Below are 5841 nucleotides of genomic sequence, written 5' to 3' on the forward strand. Positions count from 1 at the left end.
AATGAAGGGTTGTTAGGGGATAACGTGGGTTTGAGCCGTTGGATGCTCACCAAACAACGAAAGCCATTGGATGCATCTTACGGCTAATTTATATAATTTTTAATTTTATATTCAAATCAAATCCCCTGCCCCGAAACAAGAATCAGCTTCCACAGATTGCTGTATCTGTTATCACATCGAATTATTCCATTTTATGTCATCCTTATTTTGTCATTTTCCTCAACTCACTTTTTATCACCTCTTAGAAATTAATTAAAATGATGGCAGTAATTTTTTTTTTTTAAAAGTTTGGCATAAGGACCCTCCTTTCTTTCGAAAGCAATCAAATGATAATAATAATTTTAATTATTCTAAGCCTTATTTTAAATTATTATTTTTATAATCTTAACATTTACAATTAAATTAGTAAAGTACCGTGTGAAGATATTACAATTTTTATTAATTTATTTTTAAATTTGTTCTCCATAGGTCGTTATTCCTATTAACAAAACCTAGGTGGATCTCATGTATCCCACAATTTAAAAAATAAACTATATTGCCCATGGCTTATCAACTTGTTATTAGTTTGATGCTTGATATTGATATTAACAAAACCTAGGTTGATATTGATTCAATGATAATGATGAATTCAAGACTTGAATTATAAAATTTATTTACATTTTTTTATTAAGAATAAAGCAAACATATGAATAATAATTTTTTTACCATCTAAAAATTTCATATTAAGCTCATAAACTTAAAACATAGTATTTTTAATTAAAAAAATTCGATTGTAGTTAAAAATAAAATGTGTGATTTTGATTTACCTCAACTCATGAAATCGAAAGCTTCTATTTTTTTTTTTTTGGTTACTAGCTGTGATCAATGATCATGAACAGCAGCTAATTCCGGCTAGTTTCTTTCTTCACCTTGTCATAAATTATGCTCGGAATTCATAACACTGTGATGCTTCATGTCTTCCTCGGCCGTACCGGCAGGATTCTCTGCTTCTCTCTCACCCACCCAGTCAATTCATGCTCTTCCTCCTTCCCATAAATAAAGGCCAAAAGCAAGAACATCACATTTTCACCTTCTTCATTTATTTATTATTTTATTTGTTCATAACTTCTCTTTGATATTGAGAAATTCTCTCCCACTCTTCAAGCAAACTACCTTCAAAGCTTTAACCTTTCTTAGTCATTCTCTCTCCCCACTTCTTTCCTTACTTGATTTCTGTGATATTGTTGGGATAAGCTTCTAAATGGGGCTTTCCCAAGAAACCTGCACCGATTCTTGGGAGTCTTCAAACGCACAAAATGCTTCTGATACAACCACAGATCACTACGACTTTAACAAGCTCAAATTTAGAAGCACTTGGAGAAAAATGGTCTGGATGATTGGGTTTGCTTGTATTACCCTGCCTCGTCGCCGGCGGAACGCTGGGAAGATTCAGGGTCAGGACAAAAACAAGGCGTGGCTACTGGCGGAGTCCGGTGGGTGTCCGGCGGAGTCGACGAATGCCGATCCACAATCGGTTCATTCATCTTTCAGATTCAACATATGTTCTCAGGTTGAGCTGGAATCTTTGGAAATGAGCTCTTCCGCTGCTGCGACGGTTTTGATGGTGAATTTGGACAATGGGATGAGTGAATCTCGAGCTCGAGAGCTGAGATGGTGGAGAATATATTCATTGAACAAAACCATATATCCAGTAACCAATACTCTGATCACATTCAGCTACAGTGAAATCCTGTCAGCTACCCAAAATTTCTCCGAAGGTAATCAATTTTTCTGGGTTATTCTATGAAACATTTGGTACTTCAAATCAAACTTAAAACACTGTATATGTTGCCATGTTTAAGAGATTGCAGTTCATTGTTATCTTATAAGCAGGCAGAGTATTGGGAAGAGGGGCTTTGAGCTGTGTTTTCAGAGGAAAAATTGGGCTCCTGAGGAGTGCCGTTGCAATTAAGAGATTGGACAAAGAAGACAAGGAAAGTGCAAAGTCGTTTTGTAGAGAATTGATGATTGCTAGCTCTCTTCATAACCCAAACGTTGTTCCGCTTGTGGGTTTTTGTGCTGATCCGGAGGAGGGTTTGTTTCTGGTGTACAAATTCGTCTCAGGAGGCAGCTTAGAGCATCACTTGCATGGTTCTTACCTCTCTCTGAATCTTATTTCGTGTGGGCTTGTTTCATTTCAGATTCATGAGTTTCACTGACTCAGGTATACTTACAAACATTAATGCCTATTCACAGGGCAGAAGAAGGGTGTAAAGGGAAATTCACCACTGCCATGGTCTGTGAGGTATAAAGTTGCAGTTGGGATCGCAGAAGCAATCTCTTATCTGCATAATGGAACCAAAAGATGTGTTGTTCACAGAGACATTAAGCCCTCTAACATTCTTCTTTCCTCTAGAAAGTCTCCCAAGGTTAGATGCTTTCTTTGAGATCAGATTTATAATCAAACTATTCAGGATTTCAGACTCTAACTTAGATCATGCAAGTAATTCTGATGGATTGTTTTGTCATGTTACAGCTATGTGATTTTGGATTAGCTACATGGACTTCAGCACCTTCGATTCATTTCCTTTGCAGAACTGTTAAAGGAACATTTGGGTAAAAACTTGACCCCTCTTAAATATTCTGTCAAAATTTTTTACCTCTTTTTTTTTTGGGATGATTTGTTCTCTTATTCAATTTACTGAATCAGTTTCTTTCGGCATTTCTGTTTTGTCCATATAGTTATTTGGCTCCTGAGTATTTCCAACATGGGAAGGTGTCAGATAAGACTGATGTTTATGCTTTGGAGTGGTGTTGTTGGAACTCATAACCGGACGAAAGCCGATCGAAGCAAGAAGGCCACCGGGAGAAGAGAATCTGGTGTCATGGGTAGGTTAATTCTTTGATTCTTGCAAACTTGTGCTGGTTTGTGATTTGGTTGTGGTTGAACTGATTCTTCAAATGGTTTGTGGTTGAGAATAACCAGAAAATCATAACTTGTAAGCACAAGCTAAGTCCTACTTGTGCTGTTCATTGACTTTGCAGAAAACAATGATGTCTTTATGGCATCAGCTCCTAACGTCAAGATAAATCAGCTCCTATAAGAAACAGACAGAAAGTACTGATTATTGTTAAAAAAAGAAGTCAGCTTACGAAAACTAACTACGTTCGGGTTGAGCGAAAGGGACTCGATATCCCTTAGGCAAGGTCAATGTTTTGAATTTTGTGGATGGAAAAAAAATTACACTGGAAGAGCTACTCGTAATGCAAAATAGTTATACCAAAAATGAAAATCAGCCTATCAAACTATAAAAACTTGCTAAATCCATTACTAGTTTAATTTATTTACTTCTTTTTTTCTTTTAGAGAATCTGTCTTGTCAAGCAAGACAATTCCTCTTGAATAGATATGAAAAATGGAATATTGAAGGCAGTAGGAAATTAAATTACAAAAAACAATTTGAGAAACAGAAGGCATATGCTTGAGACCATCATTTTTGGTAATTTCTTCATTGTGTTACATCTCTTAGTAACACGTCTCTCTGATATTAACACTGTTTCAAACTACTAAATTTTGTCTTCTTTGAAGTTTGAATTACAGTTGAGCCTTGTCGACTCACATCTAGTCTGGCTTTCATTGGCAGGCTAAACCATTGCTTCCGAAAGGGAAAGAAGCCATTGAGGAGCTGCTCGATCCTCAAGTGATCAAATGCACCTTAAAATCCTCAAACCAGATATCTAGAATGATTGGAGCTGCAGCAGCCTGTGTCACAAATGAAGAATCTCGAAGACCCAGCATCAAGGAGATCATCGCGATACTGAAAGGCGAAGAACAAATCTTCACTAAAAGGAGGAAGTCTTCTTTTCGTGCGAATGGCTCCATCATTGATTCTTATCGTCAGTTACAAGAAGCAAACACAGAGATCAAAGGTCATTTGGCTTTGGCAATGTTAGGTGTTTCAGAGTTTGAGGACGATGATTACCTCTTTGGTCGTTAAACTGAAGTTTTTGGGGAAAGATGTTAAGTGGATTTGACATGCAAAAGACCGATAGGCTAACCTAATCATAATATAAACTGTAAAAGTTATAGTAATAATTGGTTTAGTCTGTAATAATTTTGTAAATCAGGTATGCTCAAGAATCCAACATTTTTTTTTTTTGCCATGATTTGTCTCAGTAGTGCTAGGAATAGATGTGGGCAAGTCTTGAATTTGTATATAGATTGTTTCGTTGATGCGTTCCATTTACCCTTTTGCTTCCCTCAAAGGGTGGAGTGTGATGGATTTTTTTTTAAAATCCAATATTATGGTTCTCACAATTGTAATATTTAGTTGCCATTTTGATATGCCCAATTTGTTAAATAAATCTCTTCATATTTAATTGTGTTGTGGGGGTATTTGAATGTAATTTTTCATATACTTTTGGATGTGTACGGCTCATGGAAGAGAGCGAGAGAAGTCTTAATATTACGTATGAATTTTTTTAATTTACATTCAACTCATTTCTCAATCATGTTTATTATATGTTTAATATTTGCATTAAAATATGAGCATGGCAGTTCATTCTTTTATTTAATATTTTAAACATAAAAGACATTGTAAGAGTTAAGACCCTATTCAAAGCATACACGAAAAAGTGGATGAGGTTATGGCCAAAATAAAAAGGCAAAACATAGTGGCAATAGGTGCCCAATTTTTACTCATGCCAAAATTTCCACATTCATAAATGTCAAAGTTTCATGATCCTTTTTTTTTCTAAATAAAATTGAGATGAAAAAAATGTAGGGAAAATCACATTCAAGAATCTTAGTAAATTACATTAACAAGTTATACAAGTTCAACTGTAAACCATGTAAAATTTATTTACTTGTAAATTACAGAAGCTCAATGGTAAATTATTTTCAAATCAAGCTTCTGTAATTTACAAGTAAATTGTGAATTGCGCATAATTTGTGTACAAGTAAACTGTCTAGAATTTAAATATGTACTGTTTTTTCAAAAGACATCTTCATTTATCAAGAAGTATTTGGTTTAATTAGTTAAAAAAGTTGAATCAATTTATGATGAGATCTCAAATTCCATCCTAATGAATTAATTTAGGTGGTAGGTAATAGTATCCTTAAGTTTCTCGGAACAGTGGGTGATAGGGGGAAAAAAGAAAAGACATTTTCATCTAAACAAAAGTCAATTAAGGACTATGATTCTTTAATACATTATTTCTCAAATTGGGGGCTCTCATTAGTGAGGTCCTTGCGTATGATTTTCCCAACCTCCATTATAATTCATAAATGTCCTTACCACTTATGGACGGTGCCAGAAAAAGTAACATGAGAAACAGATTATGCTCTCAACACAAACAACAATAAAATCACATACATACATACATATATAAAATATTAACTTTTAAATTTTATGATTCTAAGTAATCCTTATTTTTTTATTGATGTGAAATGTTTTTTATATAGTTATTTATCTGAGTCACATTTAAATATTGTCGAACCTAATTAAAAATAACTCTCTCAAAGACATTTTTACATTCTCACAGACTTAACTTTGAAATTTTGTACTTGAGTGGTCATAACTTCTTCCATTAAAATTAATGCTTGTTGGTATGTGAAATGTATTTACCATAACCTAGTCTAACACGATTACACTGGGGCAAATTGCAGCCTAATAAATCACGTTAACTCTTTTAGTCAATTTAGTAGCCTTACTGATATGTTTATGTGTCCGTACAAGAAAAACAAAACCATTGTCCATTGGCAAATGGCAACAACCACGTTATGTATTGTTACTAGCTTCTTTATTACATTTTGCAGGTCTCTAGGTCAACCACGATATGTGGAAAGAGGCCTCTATTATTG

The 5841-nt window shown here is 34.5% G+C and overlaps 1 pseudogene; it reads left to right on the forward strand.

The window, feature by feature from the left end:
- Nucleotides 1-938: 938 nt before the first annotated feature.
- On the forward strand, nt 939-4343 carry LOC129301659 (probable serine/threonine-protein kinase PBL7; annotated as a pseudogene).
- The last annotated feature ends 1498 nt before the right edge of the window (nt 4344-5841 follow it).

This window comes from Prosopis cineraria, unplaced genomic scaffold (genome assembly GCF_029017545.1).
Source record: "Prosopis cineraria cultivar Desert tree isolate PC_DT_omini unplaced genomic scaffold, ASM2901754v1 PC2, whole genome shotgun sequence".
Lineage (NCBI taxonomy): Eukaryota > Viridiplantae > Streptophyta > Magnoliopsida > Fabales > Fabaceae > Prosopis > Prosopis cineraria.